The 20,240-nt window shown below is 45.8% G+C and overlaps 1 protein-coding gene across 4 annotated transcripts in view; it reads right to left on the bottom strand.

Annotated features, from left to right (window-relative positions):
- Positions 1-19,378, bottom strand: part of ANKRD11 (ankyrin repeat domain containing 11) — a 159,869-nt gene extending 140,491 nt beyond the window's left edge. For 2 of the 4 annotated variants that reach the window (XM_055819012.1, XM_055819011.1), the window contains exon 1: positions 19,105-19,378. The gene's annotated coding sequence lies outside the window, so the exon portion shown is untranslated. Of the gene's footprint in view, positions 1-17,756; positions 18,140-19,104 lie in introns of those variants that run through there. The other 2 variants (XM_055819013.1, XM_055819014.1) reach the window with 1 other exon arrangement.
- Between the last annotated feature and the right edge of the window lie 862 nt (positions 19,379-20,240).

The raw sequence follows: 20,240 nt of genomic DNA, 5'->3' as shown, positions 1-20,240 counted from the left end.
AACAGCAGCATCATATCTACTTTCAAATAACCTGAACTGGTGAGCTATCCAGCCATAAAATTCAGCAACAAGATGTACAGAACCCTCAAGCTGTTTATTTCAGTGTGTAGTAAGCTGTTAATTCTTAAGCCATTTGGAAGAGACCCAGGACAGACAATAGTGTGGATATTCAAAGCAAAACTGTTCCATGATTATTTTTAGTTCACATGATAATGAGCAGAAATTGCAACCTCTGTATCCTAAACATTTGCTGAGCCCCATCTGAGAAGTAGCAAAATTCCAATCCAGTTATTCTGTAGCCTGACAATACAAAGCCAGTATGAATAGCACTGTTTTTAAAGCTTAAGTACAGCAACATACATGTAGGCATGTAAAATGAAGGGCATAACATAACTGAAAATCAAACATTTCAGAATGTGTGTATCCAGAAGAAGAATTTCAGGTCAACACAAAACCAAACCTCAGTAAGTTCACGTAAAAGGCAGGAGGCAAAGAGAACAAATGCTCTTCTTAGGCATACAAACAAGTAGAAATAAAGGCAAACTAGCACTACCAGCGTCAACCACATGAGCAGTAATATTCCCAGATGTTGACAATTAGGAAGGTTTATGGGAAAACTAAAAGAAATTAAGCAGTTACTAGAAAACTTACCATATATTAAAAACCTACAGAATTTAAGCTTTTAACAAAAAACAGCCAGATTTATAGATGCCTGTGGACAGGAATTGGGTAAAGAATTGCAACAGATTCATCTGGCAAACAAATTGAGCTGCCAGTTTCCTAGCTTACATTCATCATAGCCATCCTGCCTGCACTTAAAAACAAAAATAACCCCAGTGGCCTAGGGGAATTTCTACCATTTGAGAGCTAAAAGACACATGATAAAAACACACTGAAACACCATCAAAAGGGAACTCAAAGGTGAATTTTGAAGACAGGCAAAAGCACTGCCCATCTTAGAGCTCAAAAAAACCCACCGAGACCAAGCTAAGAAAATCTTGAAGCTTCAACCTGTCCTAATTAAGCTTCAAGATGCTCGCTTTAAACAACCCAGTGAAAGCAAGAAGTATGTTCTCTGGATTTAAACCAGTAATTTAAAGTTAGATCACAGCTGCTGTCAAATTTCAGGTACCTTCTCCTTGTCATTCCTCCTAAATACAAATCTGAAGCAGGTCTAAGACATACTTCCTGCCATCAGACTTAATACTTTCCCTGTAACTTTTACAAAGAGCCCCTTACTACTCAAATCCACTCAAATTCCCTTTGTAAGTTCTTCTCAGGGAAGGAAGGAGGGTTAACGATGCTGCTAGGCTAGGAAGAGCACCACTGTATTTAAAAATATGAGTCTGCAATTTCTCACTCTGTGCTCAATTTTAACACATTGAGAAAACAGAGACCATTCTTTGGAAGGAAAAAAAAAAAAGAAAAAAAAAGACTGACAAGACACATTTGTCACCTTTAGAGTCTCAAACATTTGCAACCATGCAGCTCAGTGACAAACTGGATACAGATTACTATTAATAACAGAACTATTTCCTTTCCTTTCTGAAAGCTGATTTGTGAAAAGGATGCAAGTATCCCATTTTAAAACATACTAATTAGCCAAGGAGGAGTCAAGGAAGTCACTGTTCAGTCTTTTAAAATGTACACATAGTATCTATCAAAGAAGAGAAAAACAGAGGAAATTTATCCAAGGAGTGCACAATCACCCACTCCAAGCAGCATTATACAACCTCCTCAGCCAAGAAAATTCAGTGTAGTGTTATGAATATTACAACCACACACTTCACTAACTCAGATACAGGTTTCTTTTCTTAAGAATATGCAGGTCTCACTCAAAGGCTCACAACCAGATACGTACAGTTATTATAAGGATTAGATGACACCGTTACCAGCCGCAGCAGCAGACCTGGCTTGATGACCCAGGAGGTTCCCCAGAAAACCACGTGAAAAACACAATTGTTAAAATGCATTCAGCTCTTCAGTTTCCAGAGTTATGACAAGCACCTTACAATCGCCTCAAATTACACAGCAAGGGGAAACGGTAGGGGAAGTGCCTCCTTGATTTACACACAACTTCTCTCCCCTATTGTCTAGGTCCTGGCGAATTAAGGTCAGAATAAAAAGATTCTTCAAAATACCATATAAATTGAAAGCACCTACCTTCCACTGATTTCCCCCCACACCCCTTCTATTATAAGACCTGAACAAGTTTAAGTAGCAGTTGCCATCATTAAAGAAGTTGCTCCCCTCCCGTTCTCCTTTCTCCTGAAAAATGAACACCCTGGCAGCACCGGGTAACAGTGATGAAGCAGCAGGCTGCTGCAGTCCTACCCAGCTACAGAAAGCAGGACTGGAAAACAGCAAGAGGAGGACACAGGCCACCTCAGCAAGAGACTCACTAGAGAGCATTACTGAATAATAGAACAAGGAAGTCAAATGTCTGTCTGCGTACGTCAGTGGTACCTCAGCTCCTCAGGAGGGGCTCAAGGGCTGTGGGCAAAGTTACTGGTTACAGCTGAGCCAAGCTGAGCAGGGACATCTCTGCCCCTGCTCAGCTGCTGGATCCCTCGGGATACTTCTGAAGTTCGTCCATAAGCTGGCTTATCCCGCCAGCCCAGCAGAAAGCCTACTCGCCTCCCTCTGCCCACTGGTCTCCCACTTGCTCCTCCAAGGGGCTGAGCTGGCCGGGGCACCCCAGGAAGCGGCAGCCCTCGCAGGGGAGGGTGGGTGAGCCTCGCCCCCCGCCACAGCAGCAGTGAACCCCCTCCAGCCCTGCCACAAAACCACACCCCGAGAAAATCAACAAACACCTAGGGAAAGGGCATATCCCTTCCTTCAAACACACTGCCGTCCAAACAAACAGCACAGAGGGTGGCAAGGAAAACGCTCAGAGGACAAAAGGACAGAGTTAGGATTAAACCCAGTCCCTTGATCCCTGGCCAAATGGCCTACCCATAAGCCCACACAACTTCCAGAGCCAATTTAAAATCCTGAGTGTGCTATACTTCAGGTTATAAAATCATATTTAGACACACATTTGAAGCGTTCTTTGCTCTGCTGGTGGCTAAAAACAATTCCTTTGTCATCAAATCTTGCTTCAGCAAGCTGACGTGACGTTTTTAACTCAGGAAATAAGATAATTATGGTTCAAGGTAAACAACTACAACTGTGCATTATAAACAGTTTCTAATTTTAAGACCAAGTCCCTCTAATGCCATCCATATTTCAAAGAAAGTTTCCTTACAAATGGTTTAGGTTGTCTACGTAGCTTGCGACTGAGCCCTATTGCTGATCAGCATCAACAGCAGATCTTGGGGAAAACACAGGCAGGTGTAGCAGATAAAAGTCTAGCAGATGCAGCAGGTGAGCTCCTGGATCAAAATGAGTCAAGGTAAGCCAAACATGAAAGGAGGAAAATATACCCTGAATCTTAAATAGCTTTTGAGAGGTAAAAACAGCCTCTCTCATAGGAACACACAGAAAACAGCAAGTGCCAAGACCAAAGCTACACCTACTTATGCAATATTTGCTGCAAGTCATTTTATATCCCAGACCTCGAAACGCCCCACTGCAGCTTCCCCAGCAGCACAAACAGCAAGAATTCAAGTTAAAACTTGCTGCAAAAATAGCAGCTACCAAGTCCTTCCACACAAGGCAGTTAAACTCACCTACAGCTATCCGCACTGTCTAAACTAGCCCTTGTGCTACTGCTACCATGAAATACTCTCCAAAGTTACCTAGAAACTAAGTTACCAGCCTTATAATAAACAGAAGCATCACCACTGAGACTTCGCAAGCCAAATGCTGAAGCACAACATCTGAATTTGTCTGGAACTACAGTGAGGGACTGAGGGCAGCAAGCTGTCTGCCTCCAAGATAAATCACACACAGAGGTAGAAGTAACATGAAAAACACCTGCTTATAGGTGTTAGCCTGGTAGGCTTTCATTCTTCCTCATCCGAAGAGAAGCAAGTGCTAAATTACAACCAAACAAACACAACTGAATGAGAGAATGTAGTAGAGCAAATGAGATCCAATACAGACAAAGCATTCTTAAACAGAATGCTTCTGAGACAGAAGTGGTCAAAACCATTCAACCAGCCAGTTGTGAGAACACAGACGTTTCTGCAGAAGACTAAACAGTAAGAAGGAATCACGCGGCGAAGCCTTGCACAGCTTGGCAGAGTTTGCTCCTCTAAAACTTTTCACCATTAAACATTTTCAAACAACCCCACCCCATTTCTGCTATTGTTGTCAGAGAGGGAATTCCAACCAGAACATTCTTCCATTGGAAGAACAAAATGGTAATTCTGCATAGCAAATATACGATTTACACAGTAGTTCATCCAGTAACACAAGCTGCCTCCTTTAAGAAATAATATTAACATGCCTTGAGTCTGTTGCACAGCAGCACAAGTGTATTTTTAGATACAAACATTTGAAGACAGCGATACGGTGGAAGTCTCTCAGGTTGAAGTTAGCCATGGGAGGTTAATCTCCCTACACCCTGGAGAGGGCAGTTCATTAAGAGGCTGTTCACAGCAGAAGGAAGCAATACACCCACTCCCTGAAGAAATCCCTCTTCCCATGACTGCACACAAGGCAGCTCCTCTGAAGTCTACACTGCCCCCCGTCTCAAGCAAATTTGCACCATTTTTTGGTAACAGCACCATGTCCAGGCTGAGTTAGAAAGCACTCTTCCCATCCAGATCTCTAGCACAATTAATGAAGCTAAATTCAACGCTTTCTTCAAGGCATGACATGGGGTGCAAGTAGCTCAAAGTCAACCAAAGTGTCCACAAAAAGGAGGGAGCAGAACGACAGTCTGGCTTTATAATGTTTTATCTGCGATTAACACTTCTTCATGACTTCTGATAAGGTAACGTATTAGCTGTCAGACCAAACCCAAGAGCAAATAAGTGAACCTTAAAATATCCTCAAAGTGAAGTTTCAGAAAGTCAAATACTCTCTCTGCCACCAAAGCCACTCTGCCCTTCTCTCCCTAAGCAATAAATGTTTAACCCAATAATCAGGTAGTCTATTCAATGAGTCCACAAAAGGTAACTTAGTCACCACATGCATTTGTTTATACCTACAACTGTGCTCCGTTGCAATTCATCAAGCAGCCCTTCAGGACCACACCTGTGGAAAAAAACCACCTCAAAAGTTTGCCAAGATAGCTGCCTCAGACCTGGGAAGAAGTCAAAAAACATAAGCTGTCTCCAAATTAGCCATCGTACACACCCATCTATCTACAGTTTATGGGTCATGTGGGTATTTTGGTTGGTTGGTTGTTTTAAACAAGTTAAGCAGAATGCCCAGCTATGCTCTAGCAATGTAACACCATCCCCTTGACTTGAACCACGGGCTAAACATACATCATACACCTTTACCTTTACTCCCATGAGGGTGTTCCTGTGATACTGGAAATATCAGCTCAACACCAGCATGAAAAATTGCTTTGCAATTTTATTTTCTTGCACAACTACATATTTTCATACTTAACTCTCAAACAAAATACTTCCAAATTATAAAGCATTTAGTGTGGATCACTTGATTTTCAAGCAGCTTAAAACAAAAACGCAATAAATTCAAATAAACCTACAAATTACCTAGCACAAGTGTTAATTATTTAATAAATTGCCAGCAAGTCTGACTGCTCCATCTGATAGCTTAGAGATGCTGGCATTGTCATAATGCATTACCTACGTCCTTTAAAGAGGTAAATCTGAGTATCCCGAATAAACATGTCACTGAAGAACACAAACTATTGGTCAATTCTGTCATTTATGTGACAACAGGTAGAAAAAAAAAAGGGAGGGGGAGGGGGGGGATGACAGTATACACAATATCCAGAAGTCCTGACTACAGACAAGCCATTTTTCAGACTTTTATTAAAATTAGATTGGCCTTTGACTATGAATCACATCCGCCTCTTGTAAACAGCAAAGGAGCACCAACATGATAGAGTGAAAGACACAGGAATACGCAAGGAGAACAGAGGTGAGTAACATCTATTAAAATGGCTGCTCCCTACCCACAGCACACACGCTGCACTGTGCTTATACACCTCAAAAAAACATAGTTCATTTGTAATAGCTCACAGCTTTCATGGAAGGCAAGCAAAGCTGTACTAAAATATGGTGGGTAGGTATAAGAAAAATAAACCTTGATTCAGCCCTGCCTTCCCTCCTTAGCCCTACCTCCCCCAAATAGGATGTTACCACTACTTGTTTACACACCATTACAGAAAAAAATGCTTGGTTTCTTAATACTGCATTACAGAACAAAATGTTGCCCAATTCTTTCTGTAAAGTACCAAGAAATAACTGTGAGACCATATGTATCTGAAAGCATCTGCGTCCTGGAGTAATCCGGACTTAGTTAACCAACAATTGGAGTCTAACCACGAAGAGCAGGAAAGAAAGGGCTAACATACAAATTTTCTTTAAGACCTAAAACTGAACCAGAAATTCATTTTGAGAAGTCTGATTCAGAAGGCAAGTGAAATTTGCTTCTCCAGTTACAATTTAAGGTTACTGCCACAAAAGCACACAGACAAAAGAGAATCCCATGTGGTTGATTTTCTCTCCTTTAGCTCATCCCTAAGCAAAAATGAATCATTCACTAATTGACAAGTTCAGTTTGAACCAATGCCACCATGATTCTTATCTCGGTAGCTGGAAGGCAAGTCCTCCCAAGGATTCAACAAGACATGGACAAAGGCAGGGATCAGCATCATTCTGTTTTCTCAGCCTGTCCAAAATCATCACGCACCTGAGCACAAATACTCCTGGAGATCGTGTTGTACTTTACCCTTGAAGTCACAGTAAAGACAAGAAAGCACACGCTTCTACGTGCTTACGGGACCCCTTACAGCCCCCAGCCCCTTCAGACGAGGGTAAAGCCCACCACGACACTACAGCTTGTATGCAGGGGTAGCATCTAAAGCCTTAAATCACCTCTGCCTTGGGATGGCCCCCACCATCTTCAGCTGTAAAATCAGCTTCCTACTGCCAGCTGCAGTCGACATATATAACGCTCACATCTGCATTTTCTGAGCCTGGGGGGTTCATGAGTGGAAGTAAATCAAAAGGAAATGTGGGCACAGTACAGAAGAAGAGCAGCCATGGTGTGAGGTAGACATGGACAAGGCAGCCAGAAACGAGAGGTGCAAAACAGACCCAAAATCCACAGACAGGCAACAAATGACTAAAATCCATCTTCACCCTCTTTCTACCTGCTCTTAGCCAAAAGGAAACTTTTTTTTTCCCTTATAAGCATGACTAAGTGCTTTGGTATCACTCTGTTAGACAAAGCTCACTGTTGTTAGAAGCCAGGCTTGGGGTGGAAGAGAAGGCGTTTGCCTGGCTGCAACCACCACCGTAAAGACACAGACACATTGTTATGAAAAGCAAGTCAACTTTTTATGCACAGATAAGGATAACAAATGTTTCACTGCTGTATTTCAAACATTTAAGATCCTACACTGAACATAGGAAAGTGTGTTACTAGTTAGGCTATTACAGCAAATGAAACGAAAATTGAAAATGAAGTCTAACTGACATTAAATTTAAGTAAATATGTATCAATTCCACAATCATCATAATACATGATAGTTATGACAAAACTTCTGCAGAACAGAAAAGCACCCTTGATAACTCTGAATATTAAGCCAAGGTACCACAGGCATCTTACAGTTTATATAAATAAAGTGCCTCCTGCAAATATCATGGTTCCTTCAGTGAAAACTGCAGCATGATTAACAGAGGTCCATTATAAAGGCAATACATAACCTAGCTCCTGTGAGTAGTCACTGGCACATCGGACTGCGTTTCTATGGCAACCAGGGAGGAAAATATAAAGCAAATTACAGTTAAATGAAAATTATTCTCCATGACAATATATGTTAATGCAAGAACATTTGCAAGGCCATTCTGGATAAAATGTTTACATTCACATATGTTTACAAAAAAATAAATAAAAGGCAATCTATAACAGCTAATGGATCATCCAAAGATAAAGATCATAGTTCCCCCACCCCACCCCCCAAGTTTTAATGTATTCAGAATAAAATTCTTCAAGCTAACAGAATGGAAAACAAACCACCTTAACAAAGGTATCTGCACATTTAGATATGGTCTACATTCTTTAAGAAACAATTTTTCCAAAGATCTAACATGTACAGCTTTGAATGTTGTGATCCTTTAATTTTCCTGGCTGCAAACAAAGAGCACATTTATACCTCCCCATCCCAGTAGAAAATGTTTTAAATGAGAGGTTAAGTCACTTGGAATATTTATAGAGATCTGACTGAAACTGGAATAGTGCCTTATTTTAATCAGCTATAACTTACTTACTGAAAGCTGAAAAGTGTTTTATACCTCAGAATTTGCAGCACTGACTCCACAGCTAGGAGAGCCTTATACCTCACCGCAGTTTAAAAGCAGCACAGGTCAATCAGAACCCCTTGTCAGATACTTTTAGAAAAGCCCACAATTAAGGCTTTAAAAGGTTATCCTACTCTCCCACCGTGATCACTTAGCCTACAGTCCTTTTCTTTTTTTTCTTGAGGGAATATATCTCAGTTTTAAAATATCTTTTGAATCATGAGTGAAGTTAATTGGAATGAAGCTCATTCAAGAGGCAGCCACTTATTTATTTCTTTAACTCACTTGGCTTGTACCCCAAAGAAAAGCCCAAAGAAAGAAAGTAGGTTATAAACTGACTTACAGTCTCCTTTCCACTCTGAAGCGCCACGTTTTAAGAACGGTTTAAAATACTGCATTGGAAAAAAAGCACCCTTCTCAGCCGCGTTTCACGGTTCCCCCTGCCAAGTTCCTTTCCCATAGAAATTGGCCTGCCTGTTCCGCAAGTAACACAGGTGCAGGTTTCTTAGGAAGACCCAGAAAGAGCACAAGGCACTTTTTGAACCCGTTTCAGCAAGCCGGGAACACAGAGGACTGCATTCACTCCACTGACACATCTGAACTTACTCCGTACACGCTCCCACTGACCTCTGCATCTGTCTCTCTCCTCCACCTACAGAACAATACTTGAATCATGAGGATCATAACTTTTTATGACAGTGGGAAAACTGCAATATTCTCCACAAGTTCACTCCACCCTGCACATAAAACTGCTCATAGGTTCAACCATAAAGCAAACTACCTTCTTTGAAGTTTGACTTAAAGCCCTGTGCACGCTATAAAGCTGATCTGAAAAAAACACTGCATATTAACATTTTATATAACCACACTCACAGAGAGCATCATTTGTTAAATCATTTGGTGCAAATGTTGACAAAAGCAAGTTAGGTCAGAAAGTATCTTGGTAACAAAACTCTTTACAGGTGAGCTCAGGTTACTCTCAAACACCAAATCCACATACCAAATATATTCCAGTCATGCTCCACTTTCCCTGAGGATCACTTGCTGCAGAGCCCACAAGCAGCATTACCATTATCATTTCAACTGATTTAGTCACTGATCCACGACTCCCTCATCCTTTCTCTCTATAGCAATATGCAGACTATCTCCATACAATGCAACAGCTGCAAACCTGAAGACTAAAAAAAAAAAAATCAAATAAAAATCTGCAAATCAAACTACAGTAGCAGTTGCTAGGTTCCTTTTAAAACCTTCACTAATTGCTAGAACCGGTTTTCTACTGAAGCTTTTTGCTGCAGTGGTGGAGAGGTTGAACGTTGTTTTCACAAAAGAACTTCTAAAACCACAGGCTGCATGTCTGCAACAGCAAGTATTTATATTCCGTGCACAAATCAGATTATGCGTACATACACCACCCTCACTGGTCTTCCAGCAGATGAATCCCACCAGGCCAAGCCACCTTCTGGATGCCACAGCTATCAGGTTGGGCACCCTGCTTTCTGCTGATGCACACCGCACCCTTTTGCGGAGAACTGGCTCACTGGGTCAAAACGCATATGCATTAGAAAAGTCATTTTTCTCTGTAAATGTAAGCAAATGCATGCTAACACAAAGTAAAATTCTAGAGAAAACCATGCAGCTTTGCAGGCTTTCATGCCCTAGCAAACGGCAGGAGGTTGAGAGGAAAGCCAGGCTGCTAGGCAATACTATTCATGCAACGCTGCCAGCAGACCTCCCATGCACCCTTCTCTATTGCAAGCTGCATCAAGTGAATTAGCACCAGATGGACAAGATAACAGCTCCGGAGAGACTATCAGAAGGATTCTTGCGGATTTCAATTACCTGCACTGCTCCATATGAGTAAATTCTGCCTACAACTATTACTGGTAATGTCGTGGAAAAGAGCCCCATCGTTCAAATACAGGATGAATCCATAAAACAGAAAGATTCAGACAGCTGACCTAACCAGAGACAACAGGTGGTAGAAGGAGGTAACGAGCCATTAGTGGTACGCACAATAGGCACGCAACAGCAGACCCAGTGCTGCCAGCACCCCAAACTCTCAACCCCTGGCAGAAGTCTCCATGCCCTCTGATCCTTCACCTCTCAATGCTACTGCAGCTTTGCTCCCATTTTGAAGTACTTTCCTCCCACCATGCAAAAAACAAGGCCCAGATCTCCAGAGGGAGATGAAGACGCAGGATGATCTCAGAGAAAAGGAGAAAGGCAGGAAACAGACGGGAAGGAACATCAAAAGGCAGACAGGCTAAAATTAGAAAACAAGAATCCTGGATGAGGAGGACCAAAGCAAGAGCAGAGAGGCAAGCAGAACCTCCATTAGATGAGGCTCCTGGGAAGGAGGAGGCACAGACAGAAGGGAGAAGGAATATTATGGTGGGTGAGGTAGGAGAAGCTAGCAGACAGAACAGACTGCAGAAGTAAATTCAGCATTTTAAGACTACAACCTGTAGCTTTCTATCTAAGGAGCACTACTCAGCACACCAGGAAAAAGCCACAAAGTTGAATTCTTGTCTGATCTCTTCTGCTCTGGATGAGGGCTAACTCAAAGGCTGAATTAGCTCTCACCACAGAACAAGTTTAACACCCCAGTACAAGTGCTGATCACAGGGGAAGGCAATTTTTGATTTGCCACCATCACCCACAACAGAGAGTAGCTCTGAGTAAGGCAGGGCACCTCAGATCCCAGTCAGAAGCCTTCTGGGCAGGTGGCAAAACAGAGAGCGTCAAACAGATCAGAGACTAGGACAGTGAGCACGCAGTACCCCAACATGTGCGGAGAGACAGGCTATGGCAAGGAAGGAAACTAGAAAAAATAGAGATGCTATCCTCATTTTCAAAACTAGCATATTCTCACATGTCCCTTTCGAGTTGGTAGGACAAGAAACCACGCGAGTTGGAACAAAAAGGTCAACGTCCAAGGAGAACAGGCTTTCATCTTCAAGCCTGGTTAGTGCATTCAACTCTTGAACTGCTCAGAAAGACAAGAGTTTTACACACAAAAATACCCAGGCTTGCTCATATAGACCCACAATCTAGTTCAGTTAAATGTATCTGCCTGTGCCTAGCTGCAAGATGAAACCAAGGAGACAGCTAGCTATGGGAAGCAGCCAAAACGCCGTAACTAGAGCACCAGCTCACTCAGTGGTATTTAAACAGCCATAGCACAGCCACGAGCAGGGGAATGTTTGTTTCCACACACACACACCCAGTCCCCTCATCTACCTAGATCTATTCCCAGCATTAGCATGGCTAATCTCATCCATCCATCTAAAGCTGTAACTATAGCAGTACTTTATAAATAGGCTTACATCTTCAGTCCCATCCAAGACCTGACGCAACGGCAGTCGGTGCAGCAAGCGTGTGTGTTGTTACGACAACACTGACATTTCACAATCTGCAACAGCCATCATCCTGCAGAACATGGAAAACACCAGACCGAAAGTGTAAAGTCTACCCAAAAGATTACTGCTTTTCTTAGGATATGGTCACTGCCACAGCCAGCAGCGTATCAGTTACCTCCTCCCTGTAGAAGGCAGCTATCAGGAGGCCATTCCCAACGGCGAACTTCTTGGAACTTTATCTGGGCTCCTCCTGGACCTAACCAGCCTGCAGAAAACCCAGCTACTTGCTAGTAATTTGGAGCTCCTGGTACAACTTGTTTACACAGAGCAGGTCATAGGATAAGGCTGGAAGGTGTAAGCAGGATATAGTTTTTATGGCTCTGAACTCCTGCCCAGATAAGCTGATAACACTCTGTGCTCAGGGCGGGGGGGGGGGGGGGGGGGGGGGGGGGGGGGGGGGCGGGCACTTTCATGCATGCTTTATTTAAAATGAAGAATGCACCATGAACTGTTGTTACACCATGAACTGTTGTTAAGCATTTTATACTTAATGATGAAGTTTCCATTCACCTTCTTTTCCTTTAAAGCTATTTAATGGTTTTGTTGGTTTGGGTTTTTTAGGAGTTCCTAATTACGCATACTTTCATTTCATATCAAGACATTCAGAGCAATACAGTATTTTCAAAACCAAGCTCCTCAGCCTTTTGCCACACAGGCTGTCAAGCCTTCAGGGACAGGCTTGCCCCTGGATTGTGGGTGAATATTTTAGAGGGTAACATCTCCCTCCTTCACCATGCCTGCGACACAATTTTAGCAGCTTTATGCTGCTCTAAAGGTAAATTATTTTTCAACCTTTTCTATGCTGCAAAGCCATCAGTCTCTTAAAAAAAATTAGAGCCAGGTTCCTTCAGCTTTTGCTCCCCTTCCCTCCCTCCCCTGATTACCCACAGCTATTTAACTGCCCCACCATGACACCCTGCAGACCCTGATGTCCTCAGCTGAGGACCTGAAGCCTACAGCTCAAACAAGGACCCCCCTAACATTTTTCTCAGAGCAAATCCAACACAACGCAAGAGGAAAGGAGGTGCTGTCTCGCTGTCCATATGTGGGAAAAACATCAGTTCCCTCGGCACAGAGCTGAGACAAGGCTTCTTTTACACATACTAAAAAGTTTTCTACCCTTTCCATTTTCAAAGTCTGTAAAATTTTGTTGCTGAAGAAGAAACAGGCATGCATTTTAGTCACCTCTGACTGAACCCAGCACCAGCATGAACACTCTTGCACCTAGCAGCAGAATTAATAGCTCAATGTTTCCACAAAATGCCGGATGTTGTAACCTTTGCTTTACTAATACAAACACAATATGCAATCAATAGCTTGCTCCTGCCACTGCAATAATTTATAGTGGAAGATTTATTTTAAAAATACTCATCGGATCAGTTTGGTTTTCTTAGAGACAGGGGAAGAAAGGCTGCCTACAGATTTTCAGAGGATAAATAATTCAATGCATGAATGCCAAGGGCACTACTGCACACATCCATATGGCAGGGACAATGCAGACAGTAATATATGCTTCACATCACCACCCTGACAGTGACTTCAACCCTGACCTAGAAAAAAACATCACTTTCTTCTGGCTACAACAGCTAATTCACTCTCCATCACTGCTCCCCGTAACGCTGAGGACTACTGTACACTTTTTGTTTACTTTGGGGTAGTGGCTCCCAATTCCTCAGCCTTCACAGACTGCAATTTTAGCCTCCGTTCACAACAGCTACACTGCAACGAGTGGAACAACTTATTCACACGATGAACTTAAGAAAATGAAAATCAACCAGAAAAGACACAGGTTTCAGAAATCCTCTTCAGGAGCTCACATCTTTTCACTACCAAAACCGAAAGGGACAGGAAAACCCAGGACAGTTTCTCATTCGTGAGGTCTGGCAAGACACCAGCGGTGCCCAGAAGAGCAAGGCACAGAGGGCTGCTGACAGCCAGCACCCACCATCTGGGCTCCCACACCAAGCTTGATAGACATGGGACTTCGTAAGATCATGTTGAAGGTCGCAACAAGGCAGAAGGGGTAGGAGGCTGCACTGGGGCAGCCTCCCCTCCGCTCCTCCATGTCCCTCACAGTCAGCAAGCCTGCAGTCGCACTGGTTTCACGGTCCCAAAATTAACCATAGAGACACTACCTTGCCCCACTGTCCCATTTTCGTGGCAACTTGACAAACTTCTCTACATTCTACAGTTTGGAGAAAACATTAAAGAATCAAGAGGAAGAATTCTGGAGCCCAAAATACCTGATATAATTAACTGCACCTTCTAACAGGATTATTTCCTTTCCTGACCCCAATTACTCCTTCAGTTTATTAAAGAGAACTCATATACACAGAAATGTTAACACCCTGAAGAGTCACATAAACAGAAAAAAGTCTGAGGGCACCATTATAAACAGAGTTAATGGAACTCAGTGATTGGAAATGGATCTTGAAAGCTGTCAGATCAAAGCAAGATCTTTCTCGTGTAAGGACTGCATTACCCTTGGAGCCACAGAGCTAATACCATCTATAAAAATATTTCGCTCAAATAAGTTAAGAACAGCAGCGTTTCATCTGTCAAAAGGTGCGAGGCTTTTATGGGATTAGCCATTCCACATACAGCATAAAAATTAGAACAGATTTTTAAAAGCCCTCAGCTTAGCTGACGGAGACTACACAGACCAACGTGTGTGCCTGCTTCCTTCGCACACTCTATACGCTGAACAGATTTTTCACTGCTATTAGCATTTAAGCTTCTTTTTATTTTTTTATACACTTGTAAAAGATTACAAATTGGCATCACCTCTAACTAGCCACAGATGAAGCTAGCACCACCACCCAGACTCAGACGAATTAAAGACTTTTAAATACCCAACAGTTGCATGAGAAAATACAACAGAACACACCAGTTCTCACACAGGAAAGCTTGAAAATTCCAGGTACGATTGAAAACACTCAAAAACAGCCTCCAGACCATGGGCAGTGACAGCTTCCTACCCCTTTCACAGCAGGATACCAAAGACAGCATTTTGCCCAAGCATATTTATTGAGGCTCTAGCTGCACAAACCCATACTGTTTAGGATGCTTGCGATTTCAAATAATTGACTACACAAGCTTTCCTTTATCATTTATGCGAGTATTTTTTTATGACCGTACATCAGTGGCATACAAATTACGTAACACTTGGCTGAGAATCCCAGTGCTCTGCGCCCTCAGAAAAAGCAGCTCCGTGCCGCTAATCTCTCTTGCAGGGAAAAAGAAAATATTTAAAAGCTGCATACAAATCACTCCTGTAAAGTGTTGTGCAGACTGTTTTAAATTAGATGGGGTAAAAATATATGCAAGTGTATCACGAAACACTAAAATCTTTGCTATGGAGACACAGTTTCTCTCCACAGCCTTTTAAAACTGAAATACATACAATTCTCACTTATAATGGAGGTAGCAGACAGGCCACCTCTACCAGAGCCTCATCAAGGGAATACAATTAGAATAACAACCACCATGTATTTCCAGGTATTATTTGCTTTGCTGTCCTGAAAAGCAATAGTACCTGTCACCACTTGCTCTGTAGCTACCACCATTAAATCTTAATACTGAGGAAGAATTTCAATCCGTAAAGCAGACTGTCAAGCCTGAAATTCAGGTACTCCGCACGGAGGGAGGAAGAAGGGCTAACCTCGGAAGAAAGCAGTCACTCAGTAATTTTATAAAATGTAATTAACCAGCTCCGGTCCTGTGCATTTCGTTCCCTTGGAGAAGGATTTCTTCACCAAGTAATTAGACCGTCCCAGTTAAGACTCAAGTCACCACAGAACATATTTTCCCCAAAACAAACCCACATGCATGCTTTTAGAAGATTCAAGCACTACTTCAAAAAAACCTGCTGCTGTGTCTTCAAAGTTACTTAACGCTCTTCCTAGTTTTTGCCTTAGTCCCTGCACAGATCTAAAACTAACTGAAACCAATACACCACTGTGGGAGCCCCCAAAATCCTGGGTTTATTCCCATACTTGAGACACTTCATTATCACAGAGTATCACCTTTTAATGTACAGAAAAGCAGGAGGTAAAAATCTTCGTACTTCAAACACATGTCCAAAAGCCACAACTTAAAGACAAAGAATACAGATTAAACGCTGTAAAGATATACTTGTCAGGAACCTTCCTTTGAAGTGTCTGCAGGAAACACTGTCATCATGCAGCCATGTTACAATTACACAGTTAAAATAATCACCACCAGTTGTAAGCAGTCCATCTGGTTTACTGAAAAGGGAACACTGCTGCTACAGTATTGATTAACACGACTAGTCTTCACTGACCCTAGAGAAATACATTTGTCTGCTCTACTGAACAGCTGAAGAACGCTGCACGACACTGCTCCGTTTTGTTTAGAAGCATATTTGGGGACTTAAGTCAATTAAAACATAAGTAGAAAATAAAATAATCTTAACAGGTTGTCTACCACACATGAAGGAAGAAATGAAGACCAGCACTTTGCTGGAGGGGTTTTTGTTCTGGGGTTTTTTTTTTTTTATTTCTCTTCCCCCATCCAAAACCAACATTCATATTGGACAATCTGTATGTTTAAGTCTGAGAAAATGCTATTACAACATCGTAAAAACAAAGAGCAGCACATAAAAAAAAATCAGTTCACCCTGAGCCATGTTTTTTATGAAATGGAGATACAGACAAGAGTTCATTTTTAAAAGCAGAAGCAGAACTGAATGGTAAAACCAACTGTGAAACACTAAACGTAACATCTTCAGTTTCCAGCCTGTCAAAGCAGCTAACACTTACATGACCAGGGCTCCTATAATCACTATTTAGAACAGAAATGGGTGTGTGTGGGGGGGTGTGTGTCTGTGTGTAGTTGGGAACTAATCAAGTGGGAGGGCAGACATCAAAGGGCTTGTACACGCTCCAAACTCCAGTGCGGTGTTCGCTGCATGGGCAACTCAGTCTGCTGTGAATTTCGCAAACCAAACCCTTACCACTTACTCAGACAAGTCTGGAGGTGATGCAAGTCCCAGCTAGCCTAACAATACAGGTTCACAGCAAACTCCTCCGAAGCCCAGACCGCCCTTTGCCAGGTAGGACACAGACAAAATGTGCCCTGGCAAGTTTTATACCTTCCTGCACTACCTCCTTTAGGACTGACAAGGTCTCCCAGCAGCAGAGACCCGGAGCATCTCTTCATACAAAAAGCTGAGCTCCACAAACCCCAGACACGCCTAAGCAAGAGCAGGCACCAGGACAGACAGGCTAGCGCAGACAAGGCTTTGCTCTAGGGACAGAGACGCGAAGGCCGTGAGGGTAACTGTGCTACCCGAGCAGCTCGACCAGAGCCCTGAGCGCACACCCACGCAGTCACGGACCACCTCTCAGAGTGAGATCTTCCACTGACAGAGCATTCCCCATGGAAGGAAAACAGGTCACGCAGCTTCAGGGCGACGTTTCACAGGCATAACGAAACGAGGTGCCTAAGAGTTTCCCTGCTCCACGTAGCATTTTAAACCCTGCTCCTGCAAGCCACCACAACCATTTAAAAGTGCTCCAATAACACACCTCTAATCTGCCAGTAAATCCATTCTGTAAAAATGCCAACTTTTTCTTTTTAATCAAGTCAAATATTTAGTTCCTGGTAGAGCACACACAAAAGAATGCACCAATGCCAGTTGAAAACATGCGGGAGTTAATCTTCTCCCCCTCCATGACTTCATGGAGTGGGGGTTTTCCGCCCCCCCCCCCCCCCCCCCAAAGGAAATAATTGGAGCAATTACATAAAAACGTTCCATTATATGAAGAAACCAGAAAGAAAAATACATTTAACCCCAAGTTCCTTAATTTTATACAAATTTCAGCACAGCACACAGCCACTACAAAGCATTACATTGGCAAGATGTTTTCAGCTAAGTAACTCTGCCTACACAGGAAGAAAAAATAAAAACTGTCTATACCCAATTTCAGAAGTCATCTCAGGAGGGAATTTTGCTTCAAGAGCTGCCTGGAATTTGTTCTCTGCCTATAGGGCCATGTCCCCAGTGGTAAGAGAGTACTCTGTGTACAAAACCAGGAGGGGGGAGGAACCCTTTTCCTGCAACTGGATATCAAAACAGATCTCCAAGCTTAGAGTAGAAGCCAATCCGTAAACACACCGACTCTTGTGCCTCAATGAACAGGCCGATTTTCTCTCTGCACGCACACCCCCCTCGCAGGACAGCTGCTCTCTCTGGGAAAGGGCAGAGGGCATCAAGGGCTCAGCTCATCCCCGCTCCCTTCGAGGCGAGGGCTGGGGGAGAGCGGCGATTTGCCTTTCTAAACATGCAATCAATCTACCGGACTGGGGGAGGTTAATTCTGGACTGCAGAAGTGCAGCTGTTTTGGGCTGGGATTCTTTATTTTTTTTCTCCCCCCCCCCCCCCCCCCCCCCCCCCGTTCTCTTTGCTAAGGGGCAAAGGTGTCGAGCAGCCCCTCCCCGGCACACAAAGGCTCCTCGGAGAAGAAAAATACCAAGCAATTTAAAGATTAAACTAGAAAATAAATAAATAAACGGGGATCAGCCAGGCTGGCTGGCGGCAGCTCGGTTCAGCTCCATCCTCTGCGCACACACACGCAGGGCTAACGCCTACCCAGGGATGATGAAATGGGAAACGGAAATTACCATTTCAGACAACTTTTGGTATTGTTCCCCCAGCCAGCGCTCACCCCAACGTGCGCGCTGCCCACCCCGCGCCCCCACACAGCCCGGCGGGGGCACGGGCCCAGGCCGCGACCCCGACCCACAGCCCCCTCTTCCTCCCGCCCGCGTTGCCCCCGCAAGCCCCCGAGCCCCGAAATATTTAACAGCCTCCGAGCTGTACCTGCAGCCCCCCAACCCCTCCTCACCCCAGCCAGCCCCGTCCCTCCCGCTCCCCGCAGCCCCTTCCCACCGCCTGCCCCGCCAGGTCCCCTCCCGCTCCCAGGGCCCCCCCGCGCTCCCCCTCTCCACCCGCAGCCCCCCACAGCCCTTCCTCACTCCAAACGGCCCCTCATCTCCCTCACCATCACCCCCCCCCTCAAAACCCCTCGGCCTCACCCTCTGCACGTCGCTTTCCTCCCCACAGCACGACCCCGTCCCGCCCTCTCCCCGCACCCCCCCTCAAACACACCCGCTGGCCCCTCTCTCGGCCCCTCCGCCCCCCGCTGCCCCCCAGCCCCCGCCTAGGCCCCTCTCCCCGACCACCAGGCCGTAGTATCCCGCTCCCACCCCCCGCCCGGGCCTCGCTCCTACGGGCACGGCCTCCCGCCCCCCCCGCCGCCCCTTACCGGCGCTCCGGGCTCAGCGGGCCGAGGGCAGCCTCGCGGGGAAGCGAGGCCTGCGGCTCCGCCGGCCCCGCCGCATAGAGGAGGCGGCGGGGGGGGGGGGAGGGGGGAGGAAGGGACTGCGGCGGCGGCGGCGCTGGGGGGGCGGCGGCGGCGGCGCGGAACTAGCGGAGGGGGCGCGGGCAGTAGCGGCGGCGCCTCCCGGCCGCACGCTCCATGGCCCCCGCCGCGCTCGGCCTCGGCCTCGGCTCGCAGCGCTGCCGCCCGCCCGCCCGATCGGCCACCGCTGAGACGCTGCCGCTGATTGGCCCGCCGCGTCGGCGCGCCCCATTGGCGGAACGCGGCCAGTGCCGCCGCGGGGGGGTGAGGGAGGGGGGCGGTGGAACTCGGCGCCGCAGCGCCCCCCCCAAGCCAAGCCCCGCCGCTGCGCGCGGGGGCCGACGGGAGCGGGGAGGCGGGGAGCGGCCCGCCATTGGCCAACGTGTCCCGCGACGTGGCCGCTCATTGGCGAGCTTCTCAGAGGTCAGGAGTGTGGCGGTGCTTCCGGGGTGGGGTCTCCGTGCGCAGCGCTGGGCGCCGGGGCGGGCCCGGAGGGGGGGCGGGTTGGCCCTCCTCCCCCGGCGGTACGTGCGGGGTGCGGGACGCAGGCTGTTTGCTGTCGTGCCACCCGCCCCGGCCTGCCAAGCGGCACGAACGGCGGCAGGTGGTGCAGGGTCAGTCCCGTGCTCTGTCCTCATCCTCTCTCTGGGAGGGCGAGCGATGCTTCCCGACCCCGGTGGACAGGCGCTTCGCTCGCGCCGCCCTCCCCACGCTTTTCCCCATCGGCTGCCGGGATTGCCCCGCTCCGGGCGGACAGTCCCGGGGTGCCGGCGCGGCCCAGGCGCTCCGTCGCTTCAGTGGTGGCACCTGCCGTGCCTCGGGTGCTGCCCCTTGTTTGTGCTCAGAGGCACCGCGAACGGGCGCTCCCCGGTTTGATGGAGGGTGCGGGGTCCAGTGCCTGGACCTCTGCGCACCGATACACTCGAAAGTCATCGTCGGGGTGAGGCACTGGCGGGGGGGCTATACCCTAAGGGCCAGGGTGGGCTCGAGGGGACGGTAAGTTACACGTTACTGAGCCGCTGGTCAGGAGGCACCGGGCG

This window comes from Falco peregrinus, chromosome 14 (genome assembly GCF_023634155.1).
Source record: "Falco peregrinus isolate bFalPer1 chromosome 14, bFalPer1.pri, whole genome shotgun sequence".
NCBI classification, from domain to species: Eukaryota; Metazoa; Chordata; class Aves; order Falconiformes; family Falconidae; genus Falco; species Falco peregrinus.
This window is presented reverse-complemented; position numbering and strand designations above follow the sequence as displayed.